This window comes from Sarcophilus harrisii, chromosome 2, assembly GCF_902635505.1.
Source record: "Sarcophilus harrisii chromosome 2, mSarHar1.11, whole genome shotgun sequence".
Taxonomy (NCBI): domain Eukaryota; kingdom Metazoa; phylum Chordata; class Mammalia; order Dasyuromorphia; family Dasyuridae; genus Sarcophilus; species Sarcophilus harrisii.
This window is the reverse complement of record NC_045427.1, coordinates 222,465,548-222,483,226: the sequence shown is the minus strand read 5'-3', so window position 1 is coordinate 222,483,226 and position 17,679 is coordinate 222,465,548. Positions and strand designations below refer to the sequence as shown.

The window sequence follows — 17,679 nt, the reverse complement described above, 5'->3', positions numbered from 1 at the left end:
ATAGACAATTCAAACTCAGAATTTCTACACCAGATCTCATTATTTTTGTCTTAAAACCTGCTCTGCTTCCAAACTTCCTTATTTCTTTTGAGGGACCCTTAAGGTTTCAAACTCAGTATCATCTTTGTCTCTTTCTCCTTTCTCTCCTAAAATCCAATAAGTGGACAAGTCTAATTGATTCTTCTTGATTCCAGCTCTTCAACATCACTTGTATTCTTCAAACCTGCCTTGAACATTTACTCCCTGTGTGACCCTATGCCACTTAATCTTTCAGTTTCTTCACATATAAAGTTAAGGGATTGAATGTGATGATTTCTATGACCTCTAAAATCCCTTTCAGTTCTAAATCTATGGTGGCTTCTCAAGACTCCCCAGACAACAACCTTCCTCTAGTTCTTTGCTATCTCTCACCTCCATTATTGTAACAGTCTCATAACTGGTCCGCCTGCATCCTCTCTACTATTTATCCTCTATCCATCCTGCCAAATTGATTCTCTTAAAGTACAGGTTTGACCACATCACTCTTCTGCTTAAGAAACCCAGGGGTTCCTCATTAACTTTAGTTTAAAATACAAAGTGCTCTTTTTGTCATTAGAGCTCTTCACACTGGCTCCAATCCATCTTTCCAGGATGATTACATGTTATTCTCCCTTATATATTCTACAGTCCAGCCAAACTGGCCTGCTCACTGTTCCCAATACACAACATTCTATCTCTTCTGGGCTTTGGTCCAGACTGTTTCCTGTGTCTAGGATGCTTTCTTTCCTCACCTCCATCTTGTGGAACCCTCTGGCTGCTTTAAAAGGTTCAGCTCAAGTACCCCCCACCCCCCACTCTTCATAGGTCTTTTTGGATTTCTCCAGTTGTTAGTGGACATAGCCTTCTTGACAGTGTATTTGGAGGGTTATATAGTCTATATTTATTTATCATTGAAAATACCATCTCTTCAAAGTAGAATGTGAGTTCTTTGAAGGAAAATCCCTATCTCTTGTGCCTGACACATAGTTGCACTTAATAAATACTTGTGGATTAAATGTTTGTTGAACAATAGCTCATGTTTCTATCTCACTTGAAAGTTTGGAAAGTACTCTATTCGGCTGAGAGTGGATAATTATCATTAGCATTTTACAGCTGAGGAAAATGAGGCACACAGACTTTAAATAATGTGCTAAGAGTCATACAATTAACAGTCATCAGAGTTGAAAGTGGATGTGGGTGTTCTAATTCTTTTTTTCCAGTGTACTATATCATGAATCTCAGTTATGTACTGGTTAAGCCGTGGCAGTACAACTTAGTAGAAGTATTAACAATCAAAACTATTAGATACTGATTTAAACATAGAAAAATTGATTTATGAGGTAGGATGGGAACTAAAGATCCAGAACCAAATGAACAAAGCTGTATAATATTTCCTGAATCCAAAGATCTTAATTGTGGGATAAATATTTAACATTTGACAAAAAAAATACTGATTAAATTGGAAAGTGATCTCGCAGAAATCAGGAATAAAACAATATTTTATATATTATAACTCCAACTAGATATATAACCGAAATATAAAAAGTTACATCAAAATACAAATTAGAAGATTAGGAAAGAAGATATCTTTTACTTCTATGTATAGGGTAAGAGTTCCTGGCCAAAAAAGGAGAATGAAGGTCAGAGGAAATAAAATGGATAGTTTTGATTTTAAAACACTGAAAGTCTTTTATACAAACAAAATCAATGTAATTAAAATTAGAAGACAACTTAATTAGGGAAAAAGTAGTTCAGCAACTTTCTGAAAAAGGACTGATATCTAAAATATTAAGAGAACTAAGTCAAAATATATAGCAACAAGAGTTTTTCCCCAATATATAAATAGTCAAAACACAAGCCTTCAACAACAATCTGAAAAAAATGCTCCAAATTTCTAATTATGAGAGAAATAAAAATTAAACCTTTAAAATTTTACCTTACATCCATCAGATTAGCAAAGATGACAGTTGTTAGAGGGGACCTGGGAGGACAGGTGTATTAAATATTCACATAGCTGATGGAGTTTTGAATTGATTCAGTCATTCTGGAAAGCAATTTGGAACTAACCCCCAAAAGTTATCAAATTTTGCATAGTCTTTCTTTGAGTAATGATACCACTAGGCATTTACTTCAAGAGATAAAGAGATTAAGGACCTATAATATTCATAGCAGTTCTTTCTGTTGTAGAAAAGAACTGGACTACTCACCAGTTAGGGAATAGTTGGACAAATTGTGCTATATGAATGAAACAGATTATTGTATCTTAAGAAATAATAAAAAAGAAATTTCCAAGAAACTTCAGAGAACTTTTATGTGGAGTGAAGTGATCAAACCAGGAGAATTTATACAATTTACAACACTGTTAACAAAAAACAATTTTGAAAGACTTAAAAACTCTTCAATGCAATAAATCTCTTGACTCAAAAGGATTAATAATTAACTTCCTACTTCTTTATATAAAAATGATCAAAGTACAAAATGAGATCTACATTTTTAGATATAGTCAGCATGTGGGTTTATGTTGCTTAACTATGTCAGCTTGTTATAAAGAAGAATTTTTTTGGGGGGGTTGAGGGTGATGGTGACAATGGTGATAGGGATTTTCCTATATTGTCCCAAAAGAAATCAATATATTTTTTATTTTATTATATTTTTTCAATGAACAGAAATTTATTTTTCTTTTCCCCACTCTTTCCCCTACTGGGGGGGAAGGAAGAAAATATAATTGGTTTTCTTTGTAATCCAATATATTTTATGCATTAAAAAAGAAAATAGGAACAAACACATAATTCTGAGAAGGGATCCATAGCATTCATTGGAGGCCAAAAGGGTTCATGGTACAAAAAAAGTTTAAGAACACCTGGTCTAGAGTTTTCTTTCTTCTGCTCTGTCAGAATTTTTATATCAAGTAAATTTTTGTATCATAGAAACAATTTGATAAGCTCCCTTTCATTATTTTTGTAAATAGTTTATTGAATAATTGAATATTTGATGGATTCACTTGTAAATCCTTCTGCCCTTTGTTTTTTTAATCCCTTTTAATTCAATTTATGACTTGTTCATTTTCTGAGATTCTTTTATTTACATACTATTTCATTTAATATTCATCCATTTCATTCATTGTTAGTTTTGTTGACATAAATTGAGCAAAATAATTTCTAATAATTTCCTTTTTATCTTCATTATTGAAAGTTATATTTTCATTTTTATATTGGTAATTTGGTTTTCTTTTTTCTAAAAAAAAAATCCAAAACCTCAGATTAGCAAATAACTCATTATTTTAATGTTTTTTTACTTATTTTATTTCTCATTTTTTTTCTTTTATTTATTATCCTCTTTGATTTTTCAGGATTTTTTGTGATTAATTTTCTTGATTTGTTGTTTTTCTATTTTGTTTCTAATTCATTATTTGTCTTTAGGACTAAATTATTGAGTTTACATTTAAGTTAGAATCATTTCTTCAAAGGTCCTTTATTGATTATATTTTATTGTATTATCGTCAGTAAAGAATATGTTAAATATTTCTGCTTTTTTGTATTTTTAAATGAAGCTATCTACACTAGTGGATAGTGTAGCTAAGACAGAGATGTATTCCTATGAATTACTATTTAGTAATCACCATATTTAACATATTAACTTTTAAAGTTCTGTTCAAGGCCTTCATTTTTTTTCTTATCTTTTTGTTAGATTAGTCTGGGAATGAGAGGAATATAATAAGATCCCCAACTATTATAGTTTTGCTATATATTTCTATTATAATTTGATTAACTATTCCTTTAAGTAAATACTTATTGACTTCTTTTAAGGACTTAGATGGTATGTCAATCAGTGTATATGTAAATATTGCTATTATTTCACTGTCTATGGTATCTTTAAGCATATTAGTTTCCCTCTTTATCTCTTTTATACAAGTGTATTTTCATTTTTGTCTTTTAAGAAATCATGGTTATTACCCACTGTTGGTTTTTTTTTGTCCACAGGAAGCATAATAAATTCTTCTCTAGCCTCTTATTTTAACTCTATTTGAATCTTTGTTTCAAGTTTCTTATAAACAACATATTATTGGATTCCACTTTGTAAATCATCAGCTATCCTTTTCCATTCAATGCTAAAGTTCATTTTATTCAGACTACAGTTAATGCTTTTTAATGATGTATTTCTCTCCATTCTAGCCTATTATACTTTTTCTACTCTTTATTCCCCACCCCTCTCTTATGGAGATGAAAGTAAGTTTAAGAGAAGAAACATGTTCATTGCTAATGATCTGTAATCAAAGCAATCTGCTTCAACCCCACAATCTCCCTTCTTTTCCCCTTGCTTAGACACAGATCTCTGGTTCTTACATTTTCTTTCTTTCCTTTTAATTCCTCCTTTGTAATCCATGTTGAAGTTTGTTTTGCTTCTCCCCTTGATTTCTAGCTTCCCACTTAAACTTCTTTCTCCCCCTTTTCAATCGTTGCTGTTTCCTATTGAGTTTAAAGTACTGTTACACCAAACTCTGCCTATGTGCATTCAACTTTTTGTTCAGTTCAGATAAAAGTGAACCCCTTCTTAGTACTGCTTCTTATGTCTGTATACCCTAATTATGGACATAGTTGGCTCCATTCCTTCTTCCTGATTTCTTTCCTTATGTGTTCCTTTTCACCTTTCTTTTCTCTTTGTTCTTAAGACTATCAAAACAAAACAAAGTCCTTCTGTTTGTTTTATTTAACTCCCTCTTTGACCCTTGAAGATATTAGAATTTTGAAGGAACTCTGCCTATTCTCTCCTATTAGAAAGTACTTCACCACTGTTTAACTCCTTTTAATTGCTTGATTATATTCACTTTAAGTTTCTCTTGATGCCAATGTTTATAATTCAAAGTTTTACTCAACTCTAGTATTTTCTTGAGGGCTACTTGTATGTTCTCTATTCTATTAAAGACCCATTTCACGCCTTGCAGAATTATACTCAGTTTTGGAGGGTAAATTATTTCTGTTTGAAAACTTTTATTGTTTTCTTTTTGAAATATATATTTCAAGATTTTCTCTTTATAATTAGTTGCTGCCAAATCTTGAGTGATTCTGACTAGTTCCTTTCTTTGAACTCTTTTCTGGTGGCTTAAAATGTCTTTTTTTTTTTTTTAAGCTGGAAACTGGATTTTAATTACATTTTTTTTATTCTAGTATTTTTTTCTCGTGGAGTAACAGTTTAGTTTTCATAAAATTTATTATTTGGGTAAGACTTTCTACCTTTTGTCCTTCCATTTTTTTGAAGCTTTTATTTCACTGCTTATTTCTTGTTTCATTTCTTATATTATTTGTGGCTAAGCCATTTCCTACCTGGTCTCTGTCCCTGGGGTGATCAGACCCTGTTTCTCTTTGACCTTGATATTCTAGACTACTGCCCCATTGGTTTCTACTGGTCTTGATGTGTCTTCAGTCAAGAATCATTGTCCCTGTCCACAGTTCTGCTACTGACTTCTATCCACTCTCCACCCCCATCCCCTAGTCAAAGCACTTCTCTGAATTTCCATTCAAAGGTCCCACACAATAAAGGAGGTGCTGTTGCTGGCCCTTTCATCTATCTGAGTTTATATTATTTTTCCTAACAGGATTCAATGAAGGAATTTACTGATGTTTCTCTCTGGATTTCTTGACCATTATTTAATTTTGTGCTTCTTTGTTATTGATGGAGAATATGTAATAATCAAGTTGTCTACTCATGAGATACATGCTGTGTCTCACTAGGAGTCCTTGCAGGGCCTCTTTCATGTTTGTCTTTATATCTGTAGTACCTTATACATGGTTGGCATTAAATAAATATTTCCTGAGTTTTTATGTCAAATCCAGTACTTTTTCTAACACATCATGACCATGCTGCCTTACGAGAAAGGCATGTTGTCCTATAACTGAAAAAAGAAAATGCAATAAATGAAAATCAAAAGCTCTTATAGAAATTCCAATGCATCATTTACTCTGTGGCCATGCTTATGTTAAGAAAAACACTGCAGCTCATTTTTAAATTTAAAAAAAAGTCCTGACAGGCCCCTGACTGATTTGACTGTGTTTCCCTGCTCTACAACCTAATAACTAGTATATAGATGGAATAATCACATTTGCTTTGTCACAAGAACTGGGTAAAAAACAGTATCAGAGCAGATTCATCACCACTGTTGGAAAAAAAAAAAGACCCAAACAGTATACCTTATAAAATTTATATTAGTAGGCTCATTTTCTTATTAGAGATGCCATCTGGTATAGTTTTTTTTTAAAGCAGTGAATCAATAATTAGAGATTTTAATCATAGCTGTCACCAACTAATTGTATAGCCTTGTATAGAGGCAGCCTGAGAAACTGTTTTGGGTTATTTGTATGTATTACATACAGGAATAGTATAGTAGAAGGTAAATTGATTTGGAATTTCTCACTTTAAGTCAGAGTAAGGTCTCTGGCTTTAAGAAGTCGAAATTATAGACTGAAAATTTAATTAGCCCTAAGATCACTAGTTAGCTATAGGTACTCTATATGCTAGGAATCAAGCTCTGGGACAAGAATTATTTTTGCAGAGGAAAACCTAATTTTAAATAAGGATTAGAGACCTAGGCAGATTCTTTCTGTTCTCTCCCTTCTCCCCCTTCCATCTCCACTCCTTTAATGGAGAAAAGTCACTGAGGGTTCATTCTGCCTAAAGAATGAGAAGATCCATCACATCCATTCCCCCTGGATATGAAGTTTCTACCTCTTTCTAAAAGTAGCTGTAGCCAAAAAACTCCAGGACTTTAAGTTTAAAAAATCATGTCAGAAGTCATCAGTGAAGAAGAGAAAACATTTCAGTTAAGTATTGACAAGAGAGAAGTTCTTTTTTGTTTTTATTTATTTTGTTAAATATTTCCTAATTACGTATTAATCTGGTTCAGTGGCTAGCACTTATAGGCATGGAACCTGTGGCCAAGTGTTTTTGACATTTCTGTCCTAAAAGACTTTTGCACCTCAGAGTATGGCTCTTTTTTGTAGAAAGTAAAGCAGCACACAGCTAAGACTCTGAGAACTAACAGATTCTTCTTGTAGACAAATGGCAGCTAAGGGTTTTCCCCTAATCTGACAACCATCCCTCTTATGAGGGAAGGGGCTGCACTTCAGTTGAAGATTCTAACTATAACTAAAATTGGGGGCAGAAAAATGTTCCACCCAAGACCCAGGGTATCAGAGACATAATCTGGCCCCTCCACAGAATCTTTTTAGATGAGTTTGCTATTTTCATTGATGTTGTATGTATGTGTATTTATGGGAGAGTATCTCTAGTTTATTGGAGAGAAATTGTTACTTTTCCTACTTTGTTATTTCACTGAAGGCCTTTGTTTTAAACTAATTGTATTCTCTAGCTAATGAGTAAAAATAAACAAGCTAGAAGACGTTTGTGAGCAGTGGATTTTTTTGGGGGGAGGGATAGAAATGCACACCTCTTGAACATGGGGCACATTTTCACAGGGGGAAGCGAAGATATGTAAGAAGGGGCTGTTCCATATGCCAGACTACTTCATCTCTCTGTGTCTCACTACTCTCGTATGTAAAATGAGAGGCTTGAACTACAGGATCTCCGAGGCCTCTTCCAGCTCTTAACATTCTGTGATACTTACATATATAAGAATCAGTTTTATTATAAGCAGACAGAGTGATTTGTAATGGGTATCACCAGGAAGCCTTTGTTTCCTGTTGTGGCTTAAGGTGGAAAGCTGGGAACTCTTAAAAGTTTTGGGGAAGTTTTTCCTCTCTCTGCTATAATCATCTGTAGAAGTAGGATTTGTTCTTTCCAAAAGGAGCAGGAGAAAGAAAACCTTTGAATCTGAAAGAAATCTGAAAACACGGAAGTCCATTTTGAGCTGCCACTGGTGAAGAGGGAATATTTGAATTTCTTAAATGGCAGAGGGCAAGTTCTGAGTGCCTAACAATCTGTTCTGCATCATCACATAGACCCACAGATCTAGTGCTGTTTTTGGGCTTGGGTGCAATAGAAGCTGAGAAGAAAGAGTGAATTCAAAGGTCCCTGCACTCATTTTCTCTAAGCAGGCCCACCAAGCAGCTTGCACTGTGTATCAGGCTTGTCATCACCCCCATCCCCAGGGGCTATAGCATTAAGAGGACAGCCTCACTCTGGGACTGGAAAGCAGTGTTCCGGAGAAGCAGTAGGGAAGGGGACCAGGGGATGACAGCTGGGGGGAGGGGGAGGGGAAGAGGGAAGGGAGGATACAGTTGGGATACTTCAAAGGCTTCCACTGATGTGAATGGATCAAAAGCATATGGAGAGTGCAAGCTAGAATCTAGGCAGCTTTCCTTTTTATTTACTTCTGAACACATTGTTCAGCTAACTCAGCTGTGGACAGCTCAGTGCTCAGAGATAAGCATAGGCCTATTCAGTAGTATAAAGGTAGCAGATGGCCTGTCAGTGACTGTAGATTAATAGGACTTTAGATGGAACACACTCCGATCACCCTCCAAAGTGGCATGAAATTCAAACCTGCTGGTTTTATATGGAAAGCAGAAATCTGGAGAGGTGGCTGCAGTACATATCTTGAAATTTCAAGTCTCTTCCCTCTTACAAAATATCCACATATAATAATAAATTACTGGTGAAAAAGAGCAATGAAAGAATGAGGAAGATTTCCCTGGTCTCTCCTTCCCCCCCCCCCACTCCATGATAATAACCTTCTTCTTCAGACCCCACACAAAACTTTGTTCTCTTTCTGATGCTCTTATGATGTAATGTTGTATATTGTAATAATCTATATTGGCATGTGGTTCCCATTCCAGAGAAAAGCCCAATGAGTACAAGGATTTGGTCTTATGACTTCCTTAACACTAAGCATGTTATTCTGAATTCAATAAAATGTTTGTTGATTGATAATTGAGGATGCTATCCTTTTATAATATAAGCCATCTCCAGATCACCAAACCAGGTCATATTTCCCATCCCAGTCAGGTGTCCACTAAGGCCACTTTGATATTAATATATCCTTTACCCCTCTCTTCCTTGCAAATACTACCTTATTCCTGGAAAAGATTGTCAAATGACTCCACCCTATGGATCAAATCATCATCCCTGTGACACTTACTTCCCTGGTTACCATTGCTTTCCTCTATTAGAAGCTAAGCCTCAGTTTCTTCCCCTGCAAAACAGAATTAATACTTGTATTAACTATTTAAAATTATTATAAGAGTTAGATGAGTTAGATAAGTTAATATGAGAAAATAACCTTAAAATCTGGAACTCAAAATTCTTGTAAAAATGAATCTTGAACATTTTCTTGACATAACTGGGGGAAAAGTAAAATACTATTAAAAAATAAAGAACATGAAACTCAAAAAAAAATAAAAGGCAACTTTGAAGGAAGAGAATGTCTTATTTTTGTATTTGTATTTTCAATATTAGGCACCATACCTGGCATCTAGTGAGCATTTAAGAAATATGTACTTAGCAATTTTTCAAAAATAGAAAAAAAAAAACTGGTTCTAAAATATATGCCCAGGGGGAGTTATTGATTTTGTTTGTTTGTTTTTTAATCAGTGAGGAAAGGATAATGGAAATAGCTGATAATAGCTAACATGAATAAAACCCTTAGTATGTGCCAGACATTGTGCCAAGCAATTTACAATTACTCTATCACTTGATTTTTATAACAACCCCTGAAGTCTATTGTTACTATTCCCATTTTATAGATAAAGAAACTGAGGCTAATAGAGAGGTGATTTGCACAGGATCCCATAGACAATAGGTGTCTGAGCCAGATTTAAACAATCTTTCCATTTCCTCTTATGACTCTTTCAAAGCCCACTTCTTTGAGGATATTGTAAAACAGAATATAAAACCCATTATGCTATTGTTTGGAGGACCTGTTATGAAATGAAAGGAAAAGAAGTAGTATATAAAAAACAGCAATCCAGGAAAGAGCCTGGGTATACATAGAACTTATAAAGAACTTAGAGGTCACTGAGTCCAACCCCCTCATTTAACATCTGCAGTTACATCATAGAGCTAATAATATCTGCGATGGCACTTAAGCCCAAGCCTTACAGAATCCCAAGTTTGTGGCTCTATCCATTAAATCTTGTTGCTTATAGTTTTCCCTATTGAAGGCCCAAAACGAGAAAAGGAAAAAAGAAATCAGTGAACTAAAAAAGTTTCTGAGAGTTCTCATAAAAAAAATATTATGTTGGACCAGTGACAGTCTCAACCTTGGTGAAGTAATAGCTTTCCTTCTATCTGATTTGGAGACTTAAAAAAAACAGTTTTTACCAGTACTATATATACGGTAAATATTTATTTTAAAATTACAATGGATTAAACCTCATTTGTGAAATTTCAAGACATCTCTTGGGTCAACTGAAAATGCTCTTGGATATTTTTAAACCACATTTAGGGATCAGTGCACTAGATCTCATGCTGAAACTCAACAGATATGGAAAACTAAGTCATTTACATTCTTTCTTTCATAGAGTTGTGCATTTAGAACAGAAAGGGACCTGATTATTCACTTCTTTCATTTCATAGATGAGGAAAGTGAAGCTTAGAGAGGTAAATAGAGGGCTATATTTGGCCATGGGAAATTGGCCATGGAAAATACAAATTCAAATACTGCTTGAGACATTTATTAGCTTAGTGAACTCCTGAGTACATTACTTTGGTTTTTTGCACCTCAGTTTTACTTTTCTATAAAATGGGGTTAATAATAGTATCTGTCTCAAGGGGTCAAAGTATGAAGCACAAGTAATTTTCATAAAGCACTTCACAAACCTTAAAATAGTATCTAAAGCTATCATTATCATCACAAGGTCACACAAAGAAAGAGTTGGAATTTAAATTCAATCTTCAACAGACTCTATCCTTCTTTCTACTAATCGTCAAAGGAAAAAGCATTTGGAACACATGGAACTCATCAAGTAAAAATTAACTAGGTAAGTGACATAGCTTTTCTTTTTGAAAATGTAAGGTGGGAAGGAGCTATTAACTTCACTCACTACAGGACAAAATAGGGGGAGAGACTCCAACCTAAGGCTTTGTAAAATCCCTTGCATCCCCAAAAATACCCAACCTGGTGCCCAAACTAAGGTCCATATACACTTGACTCGAATTGCAAAGAGAAAGAAAAAAGACCTGAATTTCCAAAAAGGCCCTCCTAACTTTCCCATGATGAAGAATGACATAGTCAGGAGAGCTGGGTTCAAATTCTAGCTCCAACAATTACTGGCTATGAGACTAGTGGCAATTTATTTAACTTCTCCAAAGCTATTTCTGCATTTGTAAAAATGGGACAACCATCTCTACACTGGTTTCCAATAAGTCCCAATAGTTTAAAACTGTACTAAGACTTGTGAGATATCCTGTATAGAATATTATTATATATATTCCAAGTTTCATTGGGAAGAGTTAGAGATAATCTTAGTTCTTAAGTGTTTAACATTTGACTGTGAGGTCAAATGAAGCACTGCATTTGCAATAGCCTAGTCCAGGGAAAAGAGCAATGGGTTCAAATTTTGCCTGTCACTTTTGTACCTATGTAAAGTTGGGCAAGTCAAACCTTTTTGTGCTTCAGTTTCCTCAAATGGAAAATGAAGGAGGTAGACTTGTTCCCTTTCAGCTCCAAAATGTTCATGATTGATTTTTCAGAAAAATTTGTTTACACTAATTAATTAACACACATGAACAATAGGATCTAACCACCCAGCATTTCTACTTATATGACAAAACTCTGGGCAATAATCAAACTGCTGAAATCAGAGTACCATCATTAGTGATAACTCAGAGTCAGGATGGCACAATGGAAAGGCCTCAGAATTTAAAGATATGAACCTGGGTTCAAATCCTGACTGCTTTTTTGCTGCTTATGTCATCTTAAAGCAAGTTTCTTCTCCTTTCTAGATCTCAATTTTCTCATCTATAAAATTAGGAGGTTGGATTCTGTGACTTCTAAAGTCCCTGTTCAAATCTATATCTATCATTCTGTGATATGTAATCAGGGGTATACCAGTAAATGTTTAATTGATTCTTGAGGGCAAAAATGATATACAAGACCAATTAATCAATAAACATCTATTAAATACCTACTATCTCCCAGAAAACTTCACAGTTGGTTCCACCTCTACAAGCTGTCTCCAGCAAACTTCTTTATCCCAATAATGCTAGACAATCTGAGGAAAACTTGGGAGGCAATTAGCTATCTATGAGATGACTTGATTCATCCCTGTACATGTTGATTGCCTCCAGCAGAATGGTGGCTCTTTCATGGTCAATGTGTAGGTTTCATTTGACTATACTTGTTAGGAAGGTGGGTGTTTTTCTTTTTCCTGTGGTTAGAGCAGAGAAAAGTAAAGGAAATAATGACAGTGTTGCCAAAAAGGAAGAAAAAAAATTAGTATCATTGAAGCATTTTTAAATGTACCAAAGATAATAAAGAAAAGTTCATGAGGGATATACAGAGAAGCCAAGACAGCTTTGAAAGTAACAAATTGAATTTATTATAATCTTTTTTAAAAAGCAAGTAATAAGTAACAGATTTGATGTGGCACATATAATCTTCTGTTCTACATTGTATATAGAAATGTCCTCGTGTTTGTACTAAGAATAAAAAAACCTTAATAAAAAGAATATAAGCTCCTTGAAGGGACTGTTTTGTAGTTGTTTTTGTGTTTCCACTGCCCAAGCACAGTGATAAGTAACATGGTAGGTGCAACAATAAATGACTTTTAAACTGAAATAAATGTAACTCAATCTTAAGAAATCTTCGATGCCTTTGATTTGCTCCTATGTCTTTAATTTATAGATATGAAAAGTCTGTAATTCCTTATTTACTTATATTAGTACTGTGTCATTAGAACTAAATGCTATGGAATTGGGTGTTAAAGTGAAAATAATTTTCACATTTCCAGGAAAGATTCATCAACTTCACAAACCACAGTGCACATCCATCTCTGACAGGAGAAAAAAGTCTCAAACCAGTTTCTATTCAGTCATATCCTGCTCTTTATTCAGGATCCCAATGGTTGGTTTTAAGTTGAAAAAAGTGACATGTTAGGGCAAATGCAATGGGGTTAAGAGAATTGGCTTTGATAATAATTTTCTTCCCGGCTGAAGACAGAACATTCAGAAACTAGTCCAAATGAGATTATAGAGCATGGGTAAGCAAGGGAAGGACTTAGTCACAATTCCCAGGCTTTTCATTGACATAAGTTACAAAAACTGAAACTTTAGACAGAAGGAACATGAACCCAATTCTCCTACTGATACAGTTTCATTCATTTTGCACATTATACCTTCATAAATTCAGTGTTGTAACTGACCTCCCTTAATCATATGGTGACAAAGAATTCAGTACTTCATGAAGCTCTGTGTCAACAGTACTAAAAATAGGCAGTGTTATATAAAGAAAAGAGCTACAGATTTGGACTCCAAAGATTGTACTCTGACACTACTACTTATCACCTATATGATCTTAAGCAAGTCATTTAACCTTTCTCACCTGCCCTTTCAGTTCTAAAATCTACACTGCTAGTAATTCTTCCTTTTAATTAGCTGAATATGGACATTTTTATTAGTATAAACTCTGGTCAGGAGTAAAAAATAATAGATATCAAACAGCTAAGGTATCATAGAGAATACAGTATCAGACCAAGTCAGTAAGACCTGAGTATGAATTATATTTCAGACACCTACCAGTTTTGTGATCCTGGATGAGTCACTTAACTTAGGTCTGACTTCATTACATCTGTAAAATTAGTTTAAGAATAGTAGGTATCTCACAGAATTGTGAAAAGCAAATCATACATACACATATGTATGCACATATGTATACATATATGTGGTATGTGTAATTATACATAGGTACATTCACACATACACATAAACACTATATACAAAAAATATACCCACCCACAAACATACATATACATACCACTTTGTGAACCTTGAGGTGCTATGATTGTTTTATGATGATGGTGATGATAAACCTTTTATCATCTTGACACTACTCTGCTCATCTCCTCCTCCCTGCTAATACACATTTGCTCCAGGGCATTTCATTTGGCAAGATGTTTATTGCAGTATAGCTCTCCAACTAATTTTATACCATGAGTGCAGATCCTCATTGAATTCTACTTAGTGATATGTAAGCCTGGACCACCCATTCACTGCTCCAGCTATCTCTTTCTTAGAGTGCTCAAAAAAAAGAAGGGTACATTAAGTGCTACTAAACCAGGGGTTTTGCAATTTAATTGTAAAGAAATAAAAGGAAAAAACAACAGACTTCGAAATCCCCAATCAATGCTCTCTGACCACCTCCTCCCCATAAAAAAAATCCCCCAACAAAACAGCCAAGTCATGGAATTGACTAAAGGCTGGGTAGCTACCCTTACCGATGCCTGTAGTTCAAAGAGGAAAATCAAGCCTTCTAAGATGTGGGAAGTTTCAAAGTAATGTTCTGAGAGAAGTGGGGCTCAAGTATGTGCTGAGAAACAAGATCTTCTTTGATGCCAAAGGCATTTTGGCCTCAACTTTATAGTCACGGTTGTCAGCAACAACACATCCTTCTTTGGTGTTGCTGGTATGAAGGCTGTTTGGAACCCCTCTGTTTTATGTTGCTGGTAGCTTCTGTCTCTTACCTGAACTGGAACCCATCTCCACTGACCTGGAACCAACTGTTAGAGCATGAGGAGCCTTGTTTGGAGTCATGCAGAAGAAGGGACTTTCTGACTGGAGGGTGGAGGATGAAATGGTTAGTGAAAGGGAGTTTGGGAACATAAGAGCCAGTCAAGAGTCTTTACTCTGCTCAAATCCCCATTAGTCACTGACACTGCTTGACTCTTGCCAAACTGAGAGAAGCAGATGTTTTAAAGAGAGCCTCTTTTAATGATTTATGTCTTTTAATTACATCATTGTTCTGAAAAAAAGTGTTAGCCATGGGGGGGAATTTTTAATTTTTAAATGTCTCCTTCCCCATGACAGTTTTTATGTGGTGTCATTTTTGTGTTTTCATCTTTTGCAGTAACTCTTTTAAAAGAAAATGTCATTTAAATTTTGAAAAAATTGTCAATAATTTTGAAATCATTGAAAGTGATCCAAAAATGGAGGTTGTCAAAAAGATGGAAAGAGCCATGGATTTACAGTCTGGGCTACAGTTTTATCCTCTATAAATGATGATGACAGAGTAGAAGACCTCTGCATCTCCTGCAGCTGAGTACTATGAATTATGTAATATTCTTATTCTTCTGACCTGTTACCCCAATATCTCCTCCCCCAGGAGAGAGGCAAATCACATAATTAAGACACCCCAAAGGGAATGTCCTTTGGAGGGCTTCCAATATTTTCAAAATTATTGATAGCTATCTAGTAGAGACACTTTCCAGACCAAATGAGCCTACAGTGTATGTCTAACATAGAAGTTATCCAACAGCTGTTGGATGGCTTAGAACAGCTGAAGTGTTCCACATTTGACAGTAGAGAATGGTTAAATGGCAAGAAAGGGGCCAGTTTCAGGACTTTGCAAAGGTTTATACAGCACTCCACTCATTCACCAGGAGATTCAATTGTACTTTAAATGTTATCACTTCTGGGAGGAAAACCAAAGGGCTTTGTTCCCACTGAATACAGAGAAAAACAGGAAAAAAAGTCAAGGATATTCCTTGTGATAGCAAGTTATTCCTGGGTAAGAAGAGTTTATTTTTTTTTTCTTAATACTGTTCCTGTCAAAAACGTTTTAAGGATTTTCAGATCTAAAATATACCAGTAGCCCTTTAGGAAGGCTACTGATATAGAGAGAGTGACGAAATATCACCAATTTTCTAAGAGAGATCATAAGATCTTTATTGTTTTCATTCTAAATAACTTAAGGTTAACACCTTGAGTTTTATCTTTTCCTTTGTGTCCGGCAAATATTAGGTGTTTCTTAATTGCTTAATTGCTGGATAAAAGCAGAGATCATATTTTAATTACCTGTATATCTCCCTCAAACTAGAGAGGGAAAAGTATTTATAAATGCTTATTAAATGAATGAAAGGCATCCTAGTCTTTTGACATTGGACTATTTATTATTTTATAGCAAAGACTTGGATGAAGATATAGATGGCATACTTCTCATATTTTCAGAAGATACAAAGTGGAATGGAACAATTAATAATGGAATGGCAATTAGGATGCTAAAAGCAGTTCTTCATTACATATAATATCAGACTTCTTCAATGTATTAATCAGTATTACTGATTCCACCCCCTCCCTTTCTCTTTTTTTTTCTTTAAAACTTTTTTTTTGTTTCAAAGGATGAGTCTTTGAGAGGATAAAGGGACATAAGGTGAAATCTAGGTAAATAAAAATGTAGTCAATAAAAATCTATTTTTTAAAAAAGTTTCTTTAGCAAAGATCTTTGAGGTTTGGTGAACAACAAACTCATTATGACTCAGCAGCATGATATGGAAACCAAGAAAGTTACAGCAAAAAAAGGAATCACAAACAAGCTGGATTGTTTTGAAATCGAGACATGCCACATTTATTATAAACTTAAGAAAATAAGCTCTATAAAATAGAGACTCACCATGGCTAATATATAATCCCCTTCTGTTCTATTAAAAATATTGAAATGGTTTGAGGATTTTGAAGGGTACTTAAGTACAGAATTTTAAAAGTAATTTTTTTTAAAAAGGAGAGAGAGAGAAAAAAGGTAACTTGGACTGCATTAAGAAAGACATCAAGTTCAAGACGAAGATGATGATTGTTCCATTGTATTCTTTCCCTAACTAGATCACATCTGAAATATCATATTTAATTCTAGGCACCTCTTTTTAGGAAGGATACTGATAAATTGGAGAGAGTTCAGAGGGAAGGCAATCAGAAGTTTCAATTTCATTCTTTATAAAGATTAGTTGAAGAAAATGAAGATGATTAGCCTAGAGAAGAGAATGTAATGGGGGTGAGAAGAGAGTTGAAATATGATAGCTATCTCACGAGTATTTATTTGAAGGACTGTTATACAGAAAATGGATTGAACTTGTTTTATGTAGTCCAAGAGGAAAAAACAAGAAGAAAATAGGGAAAGAAATTGCAAAGAGAAACACTTAGACTTGACACATGAAAAGACTTCTTAGCAACTAAGGCTATCCAAAAGTAGAATGGCTGACTGGAGAGATAAGTTTTATCTCATTGAAAATCTTCAAGAAAAGTCCCTTATTCGGCCTACTATAGAATGGATTGTGGGTTCACTTCGATATGGTTTATACTCAATCTCCAAGGTCCCCTTTACTTCTGAAATTCTATTATTTGAACTGCACTGCACCAAATCAATTTATAATCCTAAAATCCGAAGTTGAAAGAGACTCTAGAGAACTTCCCATCTAGATTTAGGAAGATATGAGTTGAAAATAAGTTTCCTTATTTGTAAAATGGAAATAATAGCATCTTTCTCCCAGGGGTTTTTGTCAGGATCAAATGAGATAATGTATAGGGCTTTACAGATCTTATAATGCTATATAAATGCCAATTGTGATTATTATTATGTAATCCAATTTCCTGTCTAATACATGAATTTCCTCTAAAGTATCTCTAATATAATCTATATTTAGTAGAGATTTGATCATAACCACTTGTTCATTTACCTTTTGCTTAGACATTTCCAGTGAACAAGATTATCCTATTGTTTGTCAA

At 34.5% G+C, this 17,679-nt stretch overlaps 1 protein-coding gene across 4 annotated transcripts in view; it reads right to left on the bottom strand.

The window, feature by feature from the left end:
• Positions 1-17,679, bottom strand: part of EYA2 (EYA transcriptional coactivator and phosphatase 2) — a 234,134-nt gene that overhangs the window by 147,889 nt on the left and 68,566 nt on the right. Inside the window, exons 1-2 of one of the 4 annotated variants that reach the window (XM_031951573.1) lie at positions 12,100-12,351; positions 9,110-9,163 (exon numbers count right to left, since the gene is read on the bottom strand). The exons of 2 other annotated variants lie outside the window; for them this stretch is intronic. The gene's annotated coding sequence lies outside the window, so the exon portion shown is untranslated. Of the gene's footprint in view, positions 1-9,109; positions 9,194-12,099; positions 12,352-17,679 lie in introns of those variants that run through there. One more of the 4 variants, XM_031951574.1, reaches the window with a different exon arrangement.